The 18,030-nt window shown below is 38.1% G+C and overlaps 1 pseudogene; it reads left to right on the forward strand.

The window, feature by feature from the left end:
* Positions 1–202: 202 nt before the first annotated feature.
* On the forward strand, positions 203–2,053 carry LOC113178598 (cAMP-dependent protein kinase catalytic subunit PRKX-like; annotated as a pseudogene).
* Positions 2,054–18,030: the final 15,977 nt, after the last annotated feature.

Consider the following 18,030-nt stretch of genomic DNA (forward strand, 5'->3'; position numbering starts at 1 on the left):
CCCACCAGCTGCTGCTGCTGCTCCTGCACTGAGCGCCGCCCCGCGCTGCGCCTTGGTCCCCGCCGCGCCGGGCCGCGCACCCCGAGGCGCCGGGCGGGCATGGGTGGCCTCCGCTGATGCCGCCGACGCCGCCGCGCCGCCCTCCCAGGCTGAGTCCCGGGAAGCCCGGCAGCCCGCGGCCCGCGGCCGGCAACGCGCCCCCATGGAAGCGCCGGGGCTGGCCGCGGCGGCCGCGGCGGACCCCGAGCCTCCAGCGGCCGCGGGGCGCACTCCCGACGGGGCGCCCGCGCCCAGCCCCAGCCCCGAGGCGCCCTCGCTGGAGCCGCCCAGCTACTCCCTGCAGGACTTCGACATCCTGGCCACCGTGGGGACGGGGACCTTCGGGCGCGTGCACTTGGTGAAGGAGAAGGCTGCTAAGAACTACTTTGCCCTCAAGGTCATGAGCATCCCCGAGGTCATCCGCTTGAAGCAGGAGCAGCATGTTCACAATGAGAAGTCGGTCCTCATGGAGGTCAACCACCCCTTCCTCGTCAAGCTGTTCTGGACGAGCCACGACGACCGCTTCCTCTACATGCTGATGGAGTACGTGCCTGGCGGCGAGCTCTTCGGCTACTTGCGCAACCGCGGCCGCTTCCCCTGCAGCACGGGGCTCTTCTACGCCACCGAGATCCTGTGTGCGCCATTGAGTACCTGCACTGCAGGGACATCCTCTACAGGGACCTGAAGCCGGAGAACATACTCTTGGATCAGGACGGCCACATCAAGCTCACGGACTTCGGGTTCGCCAAGAAGCTAGTGGACAGGACGTGGACCCTCTGCGGGACCCCTGAATACCTCGCCCCTGAAATCATCCAGAGCAAAGGCCACGGGCGGGCCGTGGACTGGTGGGCGCTGGGCATCCTCATCTTCGAAATGGTGGCAGGGTTCCCCCCGTTTTTTGATGACAACCCATTTGGCATCTACCAGAAAATTCTCGCAGGGAGGATAGATTTCCCGAGGTATTTGGATTTCAGCACAAAAGACCTCATTAAGAAATTGCTGGTGGTGGACAGGACCAAGCGCCTGGGCAACATGAAGAACGGCGCCAATGACGTCAAGCAGCACCGGTGGTTCCGCACTGTGGACTGGGACGCTGTCCCCCAGAGGAAGCTGAAGGTGACCCTCTTTTGAACATTCCTTACAGAACGCAATGATCCCAACCTCTGTAAAACCACTCTATTGGTTTGTGGTTGACTATTCCAGATCCCTCACATGAGAGAGAACACAGGGCACTTGTCTTTCCATGCCTGGCTCATGTCCCTTAATAGAATGCCTTCCGGTTCCATGCATTTTCCTGCAAGCGACATCATTCCATTCTTCTTTCTGGCTGCATAATATTCCATTGGGCCTATGTACCGCATTGTCTTTATGCATTCATCCATGGCTGGACGCCTAGGTTGGTTAACAGCTGTATCCACGTCTTCAAGGAGTATCTTAGAGCCAGTGACCTTCCCAGGATGCGGTGAAGCTCCCAGTGTTTCAGTACTAGTTTTTTTTTTGTGGATACCAGGGATTGAATCCAGGGGTGCTTAACCCCTGAGCCCCCTCCCCAGCCCTATTTTATATTTTATTTAGAGACAGGGTCTCCCTGAGCGGCTTAGGGCCTGGCTTTAGTTCCCAGCTGTTCCTGTCCATGAACATTGGAAATCCGACTCTGCTGTCCATGAACATTGGAAACCTGTCCATCTTATTCGTGTCCTTCCCACTTCTATGTAAAATATCAGAAGGGGAAAGGGGAAACGATATCCTCAGTGTCCCCGTGTCCCCTTACCTAACTGTGGCTGACCTCCCGCAGCCCCCCATCATGCCCAAGTTAGGCAGCGATGGCGACACCTGCAACTTTGAGACGTACTCTGAGAACGAGTGCCAGACGACTTCGCCGGTGTCAGAAAAAGACTTGGAAATCTTCAAGAATTTCTGAGGATAGGAACGCACACTTCCGGAAGGAACACATCAGCCTGCCCAGGACCAAGAACTACACCTCCATCGGCCGAAGAAATGCTCTCTTGGTGCGAGGAGGACTTTGCGCACTTACGGACGCCCATCTGTATACAGAGGTCGGGGGACAGTTGAGATTTCACAGACGGGGCAATTATGGAAGCGACTGGAATCTTCTCCTGCGCCGTAGGAAATGGGTTGTGGGGGTTTTTAATCGTAACCTGTTAGCAGCTGTGCTTCTACTGTGCGTTGGGTGGTTTTCTTGGACTCGAGAACTTGCCACCAGACCCGCCGGCTCGTAACCACAGGTTGTGCGTGTGTGCCTGAATGTGTGCGTGCGTGTGTGCCCACGTGTAAGGGCTTCTGCTTGGCCAAGCCTCTTCTTTTCAGCTTTTAAAAATCCTTTGAAAAAGAAATGGATCGCCTCGGAGACAAAGCTCAAGTCTAGGATGGATGCATTTAAAAAAAAAAAATCCCCTTAATTCCGTCTCTGCATTTTATAGATATTTATGGAGTTTTTCTTCCAAATCGATGGGACTTTCTCTCTGGATGCTTTAGACTTTGGAAATGCAAAATGGAGAGGGGGTGAGGATTGGAGCAGCCGGAGATATGTTAAAATTTTGGAATGCAATCTCGACTTTCTTTTTTTTTTTTTTTAATGCCTTTGGGGATTGAACCCGCTGTGCCTGAGCTCCACACTCGGCCCCCATCTCTGAACGGTTCATCAGAGAAGGTTCTGGACTTAGAAGATAATGTCTCCTCCTGGCCTTTGCCTCCCAGACTCAATCTATTGATTCATTTAATAATTAATCTGTTAGAAATAAATCAGCCAGCTGTCTGTGTACCTGGAGTGTCCCCTGTGAGCCCAGTAACAAATGGTACCTGGTCACATGAGTCCTGGGGACTCCCTCATTTTTTGTGCCAGGGATTCAACTCAGGGGTGCTAAACCACAGAGCCCCGTCCCCAGCCCTATTTTGCATTTTATTTAGAGACAGGGTCTCCCTGAATGGCTTAGGGCCTCTCTTTGGTTGAGGCTGCCTTTGAACTCACGATCCTCCTGCCTCAGCCTCCCGAGCCTCTGGGATGACAGGTGGGTGCTTCCGCACCTGTCTAGGTTTTTATTTTATTTATTTTTATCCACTCATTTAATACTGGAAAAAAAAAATCCAATGTGCAGGATCAGGGTGACAGGATTCTTCCATGAGATTGCAGTCAGCCCCCCAACGATGCAGAGCAAGTTAGACACTAAGAGGAAATCCAGCAGCAGGGGACACTGTTACTGCCAACGTTGCCAGAAGCCCCCGAGGGGCACGTGCCTTCTCTAAGGACTCGGGTAGAGACCGATGTCGTTGACCCCAATCACGCACACGGAACCACTGCTTCATCTCATCCCCAAAGAGTCGACTCGGTGGGGATTTCTCTTTGCAAAATTTCCCCATAGGCATCCGACCTCATCTGGGTGCCGAGAGTCAAAATAAAACCAGTGCAACTTTGTATCTGCAAAAGGCCCAGGGGAGATGTTGCTTTTTATTTATTTATTTTTTCTTTTATGATTTATGAACTGGCAGCATTTTGTTCAACAGGAAGACCTTCAAAAATAGAGATTTGCAAGAAAAAAAATAGAGAGATATACTGTCCGGGGGGAGCCCCGTTTCCCCAGGAAGAAATCTCACCTCTTGCCTTCTTGCATGTGCATGGAGAAATTCAGGAAGGAAATAAAAGGATCACAGGGAATTTAACATCCAAATGCCACGGAATCTTGCATCCCTGTCCTGCAAGCAGATGCACAATCACTGGATCATAAATCAATTTTTTGTTGTTGTTGTTTCATTCTGTGCACCTTTGCTACACGGCATCACCCACGTTGCCTGCAACCTTTGGGACCATTTCAACTGTGAAACCGGCTCAGGACTGTTCAGAGTGGACCCCAAGCCTTCACGGCCGAGGCGCCGGGGGGCAACCCACCCAGGACTTGCAGATGCCCCCCCCCCCGCCCACGTCTGTCAAAGTCACTGGGTTGACAAAGTGCTTTTCCAAGCATGTCCACATTTTTTTCCTGTCGAATTTGCTTTTGCAAAAATCACTGAGTCTTATATGTCCCCCCCGGGACCCTCCTCCCTGAGAACAGGAGGACGCCCTGTGTTGTTGTTTTTAATAAGTTTTCATGTTGTAAACTCTGTTCACCGTGCAGTTCGATCCTTTTGTGGAGGGGTCTGTTATTTAAGTTTAAAAAAAAAAATCACTCTACGACGTGCATTTTAACGGGTGGGATGGGAAGCCCTCCCTCAGGCCGATCTTGTCATTGGATATTAATTTTGTATTTTTGCAATCCTGCACGACTTACAGCTTGAGTCTTTTTTTATGTGTGAGTGTGTGCGCTGTGTCTTGTGCTCTTGCCCACTGCGTAGGTCCTCGGTGCACCCTTTGCAGATCTGGCGAGTGCACCCTGCAGGGCGGTGGGTCCCAGATCTTCCTGAGGAATTCCAAAAGCCTGTTTCTCATCCCGCCAATGCATTGCACAAAGGAAATCACTGTGATTTGTGTGTGTGTAAATATATATATATATATATATATATATATATATATATATATATAGGCCCTAGGAAAATTTTACCGCTAATTTATGGAATAATACTATGGATTCCAGGTTTTGTTTAATAATAATAATAATAATAATAATAATAATAATAATAATAATAAAACTTTGTATCTTTTAAGAAATCTGAAAAAAAATGCTAATAATTATAGAATGTACTATATGATAACATTTTACCTCTTTCAGACCATATGTGAAATTTCATAGGGAAATAAGGCCTGCTGGAAATAATTTCAAGAAGAAACTTATAATGGAGGATTTTAGAAAAAAGACATTACTATAAAATGCTAATTCAGTAGGTAGCTATCTGCTACAGACAAGCAAATAATTCTTCTTATAGTGGTTTGTTTAGAGAGACCAGACATTACTCCCAGCACATAGTTTGGATCTTATTTGGTGTGATATTAAGTCAAGATATGCTATTTTTGTGTATTTCCTACTTTTCCTACATTTTTTGTGTGCTTCCTACTTTTATGCTTCTATGACTGCACACAACAGCTTTAGCTTGAATGGTATTTTTGTTGTTGTTGTTGTAAGTACGGTCCCACTTTTTTCAAATGTTTTCATTTCCTATTATTTCTTTGCTTTTGAAGGTATTTTAAAATTTTTTTTTGGCTTCTTGTCCAGTATTTTTAAAATAATTTTTATTGGTTTTATTTTTTAAATACATGACAGAGGAATGCATCACAATTCTTATTACAATATAGAACATTTTTCATACCTCTGTTTGTATATAAAGCATGTTCACATCAATTCATGTCTTCGTACATGTACTTTGGATAATGATGTCTCTATCACATTCCACCATCCTTGCTAATCCCCTGCCTCCTCCTCCCTTTCCCTCCCATCCCTCTTCTCTGTCTAGAATTCATCTATTCCTCCCATGCTCTGCCTCCCTACCCCACTATGAGTCAGCCTCCTTATATCCAAGAAAACATTCGGCATTTGTTTTTTGGGGATTGGCTAACTTCACTTAGCACTATCTTTTCCAATGCCATCCATTTACCTGCAAATGCCATGATCTTATTCTTTTTTATTGCTGAGTAAAATTCCATTGTGTATATATGCCACATTTTTTTTATCCATTCATGCACTGAAGGGCATCTAGGTTGACTCCACAGAAGAGGATATTCAATCAATCAACAAATACATGCTCATCATCTCTAGCAGTTAGAGAAATGCAAATCAAAACTACTCTAAGATATCATCTTACTCTAGTCAGAATGGCAGCTATTATGCATATAAACAACAATAAGTGTTGGCGAGAATGAGGGGGGAAAGGCACACTCATACATTGCTGGGGGGACTGCAAATTGGTGCAGCCAATAAGGAAAGCAGTATGGAGATTCCTTGGAAATCTGGAAATGAAACCACCATTTGACTCAGCTATCCCTCTCCTCGAACTATACCCAAAGGACTTAAAAACAGCATACTACAGGGACACAGCCACATCAATGTTTATAGCAGCACAATTCACAATAGCTAAACTGTGGAGCCACCTAGATGCCCTTCTTTTCCAGTATTTTTTATTTAACTTTCTAGATATATCTGTTAAGTTAATGTTCTAAACATACCATGGATTATTTAATCTACATTGTTTTTTATCATATGATTCAGAATTATTTTTACACATCACTAATAAAGACAAAAATGCTGACAACTATACTTGCAATTAGCAATTGAAAAATGCATCCTAATTTCAGAGATATTAAAATAGGAAAATTTATTTTTTAATTTATGAATTACAGAAAAATCACTACTACAGCTGTATCATGAACTTCTAATCATTTATTTATACAAAGCTACTGAAACATTTTCATGATAATTTAGGGAAAGAAATATTATATTGTATATTTAATTTAGGAAAATGGCACTCCCTTTTTTCAAAAACATTTTGAGAGCTTCAGAAGATGTCCTGCTTTATGAAATTACCTAAAGTAAGGATCATTGTATCCCATGTACCTGAAGCAACTAGAAGGTTCTCAATTAATACTTCTTAAATGAATTTATGAGTTAAATATATGTATCATTAGAGATAACATGTGTCTGCTTCAAGTCCAACAGGTAAAAGAACTCCTTCCAAATTTAAGTTTATGTTTATCAAGTATTATCCTTCTACATAGCTTTTCATGACTTTCTTTTCACTTGTTACCAATGTCTTTTCATTTTATTTTCATAGATGTTATCATTATATTTATATCGTGATGATGCTTCTAGTAGTTTTGGGGGAGTTACCATGAAAAAAAAATTGAATGACATGATTGGTAATTTGTAGCTATTTTTAGTTTTACCACTCAGGAAATTTAAAGGGAAAAAAAATCTTCATTTGCTTTGTAACAAAGCATTTAGACCCCTGGATAAGAAGTAGAAATCAATTGGCAACCTATGGAAATAAAAGGGTTAGCAAAGTTGCCAAACTCTTGGGTCTTACTTTATACTCATTCTTTCTTTTTCCTTCAATAATTTTTTCTTCATTTCTAATAAACACTTCTGTCACTTTGGTGATGATTAAAAAAATAAAGTTATGTACATGAGATGCCATTCAGAAATATGCTCCTAAGTTACCAATTCAATAGCATGAAATCCTCAGATCTAAATAGTTACACCCTGTTTAATTTAAATGTAACATGAGTTCTCTCTGATGCAGAAGGCAGAGTAATTAAGGACATGGCTTCTGAAACTGGGGTCTCTGAGCTTGAAACTTATCTCTAGCTCTTGTTAGCTAGGTGGGCATGGAAACTTAGTTAACTTTTCAGTGCTGTTTTTGATTATTCTAATGTCCTTATATTGTTTTATAAAGATTAAGTAAATTGACCCATAAAACTTATAATAGATCCTAGGAAATGGAAGTGCTGGTGCTGGTGCTGGTGCTTACCAGTTTCCCCTCCAGATACACTGTGGCCTTCACCACCCTGCTCTGTGTTCTGGAAGCCTAACTAACATTCATGGTCTTCATTACTTAGGTTTGCTTTCTGACTTATGCTTGGATTTGCAATTGGAAAGAGATGGAAAGATTGTAGGAGTGAGTCTGCAGTATCCTCTCTTCCTACATTTTCACTGCCTAGTTGTGATTTTGGCAGTGATGCTCCTCCTCCATTCTCTTCCTGCACCAAATTTCACAGCTACCTTGAGTGGACTCCCTTCCCCAACCCCAATTTAGCTAATGCAAGTCCCTGGTGCTTCACTATACCTATTGTTAATTCCTTTAACTATGTTTACATTTTTTTCCTCAAAATTCTTTCACTTAATTCTCTTCAGTGAAATATTTGAGTATATCAGTTATTTATTGCTAAAGTCATAAACTATAATATAGTATTGAATTATTTGGTTTAAGATATAAATTTGATTGTTTTTCCTCTAATCAATATCATTAACAATGATAAAGGTAGAGATTTAAAGAAAAATCAATTTACTAACTTCTGCGTAATTGATAAAATCATTTTCCTAAAAGATAAAAGGGCTAAGATTTCAGTTATAACCTTTCCTCAGAGGATTTACACCTGGGCCCTTTTCTTTCTCTCTTTGGAAAGTATTGGTAAAATGTCCATGGAATATAAGAGGGTGGTGTTTAGCTGGTCAGATCAAATCCAATATAGAACAAGTCCTAGTTCCAGGGTAGTGTGATTAAGCAATGAAATTTTATTTTACAGTTTCTTAGTGGGTTGAGGGGAGTGTGATTCTGTTTTGGGTGGAGAAAACGTGCAAAGCCATGTAAGTGAGAGCTGAACCTGGAAAGGTGCTTGTAGGAACTAAGAAGGTCAGTACTGGTTTTTGTTACCCTGCAAGAATCAGGAGGCATGCAAGATCATTAAGTATGGATATATATTCCTGTATATTGTGGGAATGTGATAAACGTAAACACCTTTCACTAAACTGGGCACCCAACTGATAAGTTCATCACAGAAGCCTTGGGGAAAGCAGAATGTTTCCATAACTCCACTCACTAGCCACATTCAGGATCTGAGAAGGGCTGAGCTTGTAGGAAACAGAGACCATTTCAAGTCCTGAAGGTGAACCTGGGGTACCGTAAGTATTAACACGGTGTGAAGCACAACCATTTCATGAGGAAAATAGCAATCGTTCTATTCAGTCTGGAAATGAATTGAAAATAATTGGCCCTTTGAAGTTTTCTCAATAAACCTCACTTTCACCTCATTCAGAGTTAAACATTTACAATTCTCAAGGCACATAAAATTCTATAGATACTTCAATTCTCACACTTATCAGAGTAAGAGTGGAGAGAGTATAATGTGTCATTAAGAGAGGGAGTTAAGAAGTCCAGGTCAAGGCCTTCAGGATTTGAATTAAAACTCTTTCTTCCTATCTATATAACCTCTCACATTTTTCTTCACATCCATCTCTGAATGTCTTGGTTTCCTCTTTCATATTCTTGGGATCAGAACAGTCCTGATTTCCAGGGAATATTATGAGAACTGAACAAGGTAATGTATACCAAGGACTTAGCATTGTAGCTAGCACAAAGTAAGCACTTAATAAATCTTATCTACTTCATTGTATATGAATCTGCTTAACAATATCAGATGCACATCTTAAGGATATTATATATTTTATATCCATTATGTATTATTTATTTTATATCCATTACCAAGTTTATTATATAGTAAGCACTAAATATTTGCTTAACAGTTGAGAAAGGTTAATTGACTTAGAAATTTAAAAATTTGTTTTCTTATTGAAAAACAAAGCATATATATTTCCTTTTATTGCAGTTGTTACGGGAGTTTACATGAAAATCACTGGGAGACCATAATGTGCTGCATTTTACATGCCTGTCTTTTTAAAATATTAGCAAATAAGTGCAAATGCATATCTACACCCTTAGGTACCTAGAGAAGCACATTCACACTTAAGTTGTAAGGTATTCATAAAATAATTAGTTACCAATTAATAAAACCTGTATTAAAACAATAACTGAAAATAAATCATAGGTCCCCAAAAAGGGAGACTGGATTACTCATCTGAATTTCCTTTAATAGAGATTATTCACAGATACATTTTTTAAACATTGAAATTAAGTTAGGTCTATTTAATTTGTAAAAAAAGGTTAGCATTGTAAACTTTGATAAAAACACAATTATTATCAACATATCAAAAGACTGCCTCTCCCATTTATTAATTCTATAATTAATTTAGCTTATAGGAGATCCTTTTCAAATTTAAAAATTTATTAGATTTTCTAAACAAAAAAGTGCATATGGGCTATTAGGTTTTGAAAGATACTCTATTAGCAAAAAAGTTAAACATTTTAGAACAGCACGAAGAGTGAATGTCATCATGTTCTGTGGCTGTTTAGGCAGTAGCCATTTGAGTATTTTATAGCTTAAGAACATTTATATTAAAATAATATTTCTATTACTTCATTTTACATCCTTACTAAAAGGATGTAATAATGTATAGAACAATGATAGTAGCTACCATTTACTGATTTTTTAACAACTAAATGGAATTGAACCTGATGTTTCATGTGAATAATCCCATTCACAGAATCAATACATAAGACTCATAAAGACAGAATCATATTTGCTTATTTTATTTGTCCCCAGTAGTCAGCACTGAGCTGATAATACAGCAGATACTCAATAAATGCTTATTAAATAATTAAATGATCTTGTTTTTGAAGTAAGTCTTTATTAGAAAAGGATTTTTTTTAGTTTATTAATGTTTCACCATTACTGAATGTACTACTTTTTATCCACATCTACCTTTGTTCATCCTGGTCATCTTCCCTTATGCATACTACAGTTCCAGTGAGAGAATGCCTCAGGGAAACCTCCACTTTGTGAGTAGAAAATTCTAGAAGGATAAAATTGAGCCTAAAATGTCTAAGAAAGTTCCTGAAAAAGCATCATAATTAAAGAAAAGCCTGCAAAAAAACCTGATCTTGATCTGCATAATTGAAAGTTAGAAACTATAACCATTAAAATATATTAAACAGGTAATCAAGATTTATTAAAAACTCTTAAGACTGTGGAACCAACTAACAAAACATAAATGGAAGGTAAAGGAGCCTCTAGAAGCCAAAATCAAGGCTTAGATAAGACTTACCAGAACAGTTACCACACGTAGAACCACTCCACGCATGTTATTCTCCAGTTTCTTGTCAGTCAGTGACCCATTTAGACCTGTGACAGGATTCCAGCACCCAAGCTGAAAAATAAAATAGCTTCGGTCACTTTTCTGCCTGAAGAATAGTCCAGTTGCCACTGGAGAGACCTTATAGAGAACCCTGTGAGAGCTCTTGGAACAATTAGCATAGAAAGGGGCCTGCTTGGGTTTTCTTTTTTTAACAACAAATAAAACAATCAGAAATGCTATTTCCTGCTTTGAAATATCATCTTGTGGTGTATGACAGTGCCCAGCATGTTTTTGGAGGCTCATGGAGGACATCTGACTTAATGAGGAGTTATATATACATCAATAACTCAGTCACAGTAATGCACTAATTGAAAAAATAATACCGAATATAATTCCAGAATAACATCTACTCTAATATATCAATTACTGCACCAGTTTAATTTTCTCACAGCATTAATACTTTAATTTGATCTGACACTGTTTTTACTTGGAAAAATAACTATTAAAATATTTAGAATGATTTTTATGTTTTTTTAAGAGTACAAATGCTTTTGAGTAATAATATCATGTATATTTTGTTTTTGAAGTATTCACAGTATATAAAGCAACATAATTTGTCTTTTTGTCAGTGCTACCAATTTGTCTGAATATTTTGGTAACAGCTTTTTTTTTTTTTAAGTTGTACTATGGTTCACCGCTCTTTATTCTCCAAATGCTGGCTTAATTTTATACCTTCATGTAGTTATTAACTCTTATAATATGCAAATCTGAGGGCTACTAGTTTAAAATTGACTAACTATATAAATCTCAACAGGATTAAAAATTGACAAGTCTCAATCAGAAATACAGAGAAAAGAAAGAGATGCACACCTTGGGAAGAAATGTCATGATATTAACTCTGATTTCAGCTCCATGAGCCCTCACTTTTGGGAATCTATTCTGCATTTGCATGCTTTTAAAATGTAACAGAGCTCTAGTCATATTTGGAAACTGTTTTTGATTAACTGAATGATTATCAGGACACCTGGTTATTTGTGCTATTTCCTCCTGATGGCTATGATTTATTTTCTTATACTGCATTTTGTTTGTGGTTTCCAAAGTCATCAACATATTGGCAAGTTTCCCTCACAAATAAACCATTTAGGTGCTTCCTGTAAAAACTCAAGTTTCTCTTTGAGTTCCTAAAAGGGATTTAATTAAGAAAACTCAAACATATGCAATATATTGTAAAAGAAGATGACACAATAAAAATAACACAGCCAGCTTTTTCCATATTAAATAATTTAGAAGAGGCTGCTAATTGTTCGTTTCAACTGTAAAAGCACATTAAATTCATAGAATGATATGTCATTCTTAGTTATATAAAAAAAGTCTAATTAGAACTGAGATCCAATTAGCAAATCCAAATGTGTTGAAAGTCTAATTATCAGAGATACTGTAGTCCTTTTGCCAAATTTTGAACTTTATGAAATGTCTTTTGAGCTTCTGTTCTCTTCTGGGGTCGACCAAAGTCTATCATCAATCACATTTCTTATATCCACTTTTTCTACTCACTTCAAGAGGATTAGACCAAATAATATTGGTGGAAAATGTGACACTGGTCACATTAACTGAAGAGATGAATTTTCAATGTACTATCTCCGTATTTTATAATTCCATTACACAACTTTAGGGTTAACAAATAGCCTTTAGATTAGAATATTATTCATGATAAGTATGTCTAAGCTGCCAAAGCAAAAATAGGGGTTTCTTTTCTGTAAGCCCTAGAGTTGTTTTCTAAGTTTGGTGAACCTATTGTCAGTTTACCTAAATAAATGGTATCCATCAGCACCAATGTGACCACAGGATTTTGGTGCTCTGGTCAAATATTTACTATTGGATTAGCAACAAAAGTTGGGAGCAATTTGTTTCAACAGTCCTCTGGACAAACACTTAACACTTTCCAGCTTTTTCTTAATTATGCCCTTGTTTAAATATAATTAAATATGATCAATGTTTTTAAAATTCTAAAGCACTTTTCTTGTTGAAATAACACTAAAAACCAATCTGGAGTAGGTAGAATAGGTAAATATATGTCATCTTCAGACACAGGCAATGACTTGGACATTATTCACACAATATATGAGGCTTCTGCTCACTTTGTTTTTAAATTTTAATATTTGGTTGGACTGTCTTTCTCATACTCTGGTGAGACAGCATTTCTCTCCTGTATAATGAAGATTTTTCACTTTTCTGTAGTCTTCTTTTCGTGTTGTTGCTATCTGACTCTCATATCAATTGTGGCCATCAAGAACTGAGATGTTCAAGGACCAGGATTTAGGGTACAGAATGTTTAGGTTACAGATTCTTGGGAATACTAGATATAAAATATACCTGTTCATCACATCAAAAATGAGGCATAAGCTATCAATAAGAAACTAAGACGACACTTATTTCCTATATCGAGTACTTCTTATAATGTTTACTGAGCCCTTTATACAGGATCTAATTTGGGCCTCTCAATAGCTAATTGAGAAGGTGCATTATTATTTCACAAAGAAACTAAGGTCTCAATTAAGTTCACATAGCTACTAAGAGATGAAGCTAGGTTTTAAACTAGCTCTGTTCAGTGTTTTTTATTGCAGTTTTGCTTTATACAGTATACAAAGTGTGGCAGTTATTTAATATCTGTACTTGTATTAACTTGAAAAACTCTTTGAGGAAGGTAGCAATCTTATCCCATTTTCCAGAGAGGGAGACACAGGTGTTGATCTTTCCATTGTTATCTTTTATCTACTTAGGCAATTAACTAGGCATTGTGTAAAGGAAAGTTGTAGAAAAGTGAAGTGGACAAAAGTTGCTCAAAAATATTTCTGGAACTCTATTTTGTGGAATCAACTTACTAAAAAATAAATTTGGATCATGTTTCATTTGTCCTGAGGCCTGGTGATACCTCTCAAAATGCAGACAAAGATGAAAAAGAAAATAAATAACAGCAACACATAGAGGAAAGGTTGATTGTCTACATCTTTTTGAAGAATTTCTCAAGTTTAAGATTCCTTTCATTTCTGTTCAAACCCTTCATTTCCCTGAGGTTCACTTCAAGATATTCTGATTATAATAACTCCTTCCAATAATAAGCAATAAAAATGAGTTAGGTTCACATAGATTCAAATTGAATTAGCATCTCCAACAGGTAATATTCCTTGTAGCATAGCAAGACTGATAGGCATAGTGCTGAGAAAACCTGGAAGAATTTCACTTAGGTTCAAGTGTGAGGCTTATCTAACAACTTCTTTGGTTTCAGTGTTTGAAATCTCATTAACTTGACTTCTCTGGTTGTGTCAAGGTTGTTTTCTCCTGGTTGTGTTTTTTTGTTTCTATTTACTTTTTTTAAAAACAATGAAGCCATAGACTAATAAAGATAATGTATACACAATCTCATACTATCTATTCAGCAGAGTGCTTTCTAAATAAAAAATAATAAAAGTCACCCTGCCCATGCATGAGATTTACAAAATGTCCCACTGCTGATGGCAAAACAAGATCCACTATCTTCTATGGTCTGGCAGTCCAGAGAAAATTTAGGAGAGATAAAAAGTAAGAACCAATTCCATATCCTTCCAATCACAGCATATAGAATTCCTATAGTATTTCTGGTTATTGCCTGAAGTCATTTTGAAGGCTTTAAAATGCTTAGTCCTCTAATTATTTCCTTCATTGGAGCTTTGGCAATAATAATCGTGTAGCATTCTGTTAAAATCAATGTAATATCTTGTGTTCAACAAACTGGTTGATGTATTTGCATGAGCCCAGAAGCATGCGCCAAACTGATGATAAAGTTTTATATAGTTACTCTTTTCTCCTCAGTGTTTTTGCTTTTCATTTGCCCATGGTCTGTAAGGGATGACTTTTGACTCTGGAGTTTTACATCACTATTTTTCAGGCTGTGTTAGATGTCAAAAACAGCTGAACTGCTCAACTTTAATTTTACGCTCAATAGTTTGTAGACTTTAATAACAGGAGTCGAGAGAGCTCTTAATTGCATACTGAATGGAATGCCCTGCATTTATTAGCTTGTACTCATATGGAAGAAACGAACCCTAGCTATTAAAGCTCCAGTGGTGGGACTTGAAATGTTTACTACCATAGGGCTACATGCTGCCAGGTGCTGGGTTGCATTTACTTGCTTTCTCAGCCTTTGAACCCAAAGAGGAAATAACAAAATGGTGGGCAAATAGGCTTGAACACCAGCCATTTAGAAATGTGCAAAATTTCTTTGCTAAATACTACTTCTGTAGTGGAAAAGAAAGTGTGTATATATATGTGGCTGGTTGACTCAGATACATGTTTTGTAGAGCTAAATTGGAATGTTTTCCACTTTGACATGTGTAGGAATGCAATGTGCCAGTAATCCTTCCAATAATAATTTTCTTTACGGTATTTTCTACCTGTAAAATAGGTTTGATTTGTAAGACTTGCTCCCTAGAGCATATAATCCTACAATTCAATCATTACCATGAAGTAGTAGTCCTTCTTTAGATTATGTGGAATAGCCTTAACACTTGAGTTTCTTTTAGAAGAAAATGTCTTTGAGAAGTCAGAAAAAAACCAAAATGCACACAATTTGACTGCTGATGTTTCCTTGATTTGCTATTGAAAACAAAAGCTTTTATACTGCATAACAAGATGAACTTGTTAACTTATTTCTGTGAATAAATATAAACATTAAAAGCAATATGTGCATATATACATACATAAGCATACATACACATACATTATATATGGAAATAGCTCAATGATGTATTATGAAGACATAGTAAGCACTGCTAGTTATCAACTGGCATTAAACTGATTTAATGATATTCTGCCATTATTAAGTTTTCCATTTTTTATAATTCTACTTGGAATAAAATTACTGTTACATGATACTTAGAGGCAATATATCATAGCAGTTAGCAACTCCAGAAACATTAGAAACTCCACAACCATACTGCTTTGGTTTGAGCATCTACTCTAATGAGGGTGTGCTGTCAGTCTTATTTTCTCACCTCTCAAACTAGAATAGTAAAAAAGAAGAAAAATAATAAAATACAATGGGAATAGTAAAAACAACAGCTTCATAGGGCTGTTGGGAGTATTAACTGATTGAATATATGTCAAGAACTGAGAAGTGTCCTTGGCACATAAAGATTAAAGAAGTATTTGATACTATTATTCTTACACATCAGCATTCATTTGTTCCTTGCTCGGTCTCATTCTCAGAGGTGACTTGGTAATCTCAGTGATGAAGCATGTCTCTAAAGCTGTAGTTCTCAGCTTTGGTTGCATCTTAGAATAGCTTAGAACACTTTTAAAATATCTGATACTTCAGCTAAACTCTAGACATTAAAATAGAAACTCCAGGAGGGGGACTTAGGCTTCAGTATCTTTCAAGCCTTGCTAGGTAATTTCAACCTCCCTCCCAGATTTTTCTAAAGGTTGATCTAACACTCAGGAAATATGATTTATAGTGTTTATTTAAACTTATTGCATAAAGGAATAACTTTTACTGCCTTTATTTGCAAAAGCTGACCAGTGTCACTTTCTCAAGTAATCTAATTTTTGGTTGTTGTTTTAAATAGGATATGAGGCTGAAAATTGTCACTAAAATATGTGACACCAGAATGATGCCTATTTTATCCACTTCCAGATCTTCCACTTTCCTACCCCCAACCCTAGGCCCATACAATTGAAAAGGGCCTTGTGTCTAGGGCTCCTCATGCATTGACACAAATGCCCCAAAGTATATGGACACATCTGACTTTTGACTGGTCCTATAGTGAAAATAGAACCTTAGTGGAGCCAACACTTTCTTTCTAGATTCACAGCAAGTAGAATATACCCTTGATTATTACCATCATTTTAGCAGCTTGTCTTAAATGATAAGTCCCACACCTGGCAGCTCAGCCTTCCTCAGTTCAGCTCAGTTCCTGACATCTCTCATTGAATAATGATGTGCATGTTTATTGAACTACTTCTAACTATTTGTGCCAAGCCATGGATGTTATTTAATTTCCTTTTTTTTCTGTAATCCTATCAGATAAGCACTAAATCATCCTAATTTTAACAAATGTGGAAACCAAAGATTAAAAAAATTAATAGACCCATTGTAGATCATTCAACTAATATGTAACATAACCAGGATTTGACTGTAGTCCAGAAACCATTAGGTTATTCTGACCTCAATCATGAAGACACATTTTCTAGAGAGGAGTAAAACAAGGGGCATGCAGATAGTCATAACAGTTTTTGAAAGTCTGTTTCCCAAATTCAGCCCTATTTCTGCTTTGAGGAACTTCAATTTCCTTATAATAAACTCCTCCTTGTTGGGTGCGGTGATGCACACCTGTAATCCTAGCAGTTCTGAGGCTGAGGCAGAAGGATGTCAAGTTTAAAGCTGGCCTCAGTAATGTAGTGAGGCCCTAAGCAATTCATAAACTAAAATATAAGACCCTCTTAAACTAAAAAATAAAAAGGGACAGATATTACTCAGTTGCTAGGAACCCCTAAAAATCTATGGTACTAGTAAGTAAGTAAGTAAATAAATAAATAAAATAAAACCCCTTCTTCTTTTTCTTCAACTATTCATGTTTGGTTTCTGTCAGAAAACTGTAACAAGTCCATTTAGGGAAAAGGTGCATTTGAAAGTCTGGTCAAAAAATTAGGAATATTGGATTGGATTTGAAGAGACTTACTTTACACATCCAACACAGTCAAATTTTTGAACCTTACTTTCTTCATCTGAAGATAAAGTGGATTGTTAATGAAAACAATTATACGCTCTTCTTTCACACACAACCTATTATTGATTGGGTTTATTTGTGAATATTTTCTTATAATATCAGAAAACCAGTTTCAAACACATATAAGAATTACTGTATTATTATCAGTGAGGACTACTGACACTGACTAAAGGGAAGCTTATAGAGTCATTTGCATTCTCCTATTAGACTATGTGTTCCAGGAAGGTAGAGATCTTTGCTTGTTTTATTTACTGATGGGTATAAAGCTCCTATAATGGTGCCCAGTGTATAGTTCACACACAAAAGATTTGCTAAATGAATGAACGGTCTTGTTTTTCTCAAAGAATATATTAAATTTCAGCAACACATGGTGGAATTTTGTGGTATGAAGGTTTTATCTCAAGGTGAGGGATAGATCAGTTAATCTCATAAAATCCTGGCTAGCTTTGTGACTCGACAGTTGTTTAATATGATTGAATTCATATCAAGAACTATTCCTGTGATGAACAAGACAAGGCTTCTCAAATTTCCTCATCAAAACCTCACTCTAGACAATACAGCTGACAGTTACAATCAGTTTATCTTATGCTGACACT

Source organism: Urocitellus parryii, chromosome 10 (genome assembly GCF_045843805.1).
Source record: "Urocitellus parryii isolate mUroPar1 chromosome 10, mUroPar1.hap1, whole genome shotgun sequence".
Taxonomy (NCBI): Eukaryota; Metazoa; Chordata; class Mammalia; order Rodentia; family Sciuridae; genus Urocitellus; species Urocitellus parryii.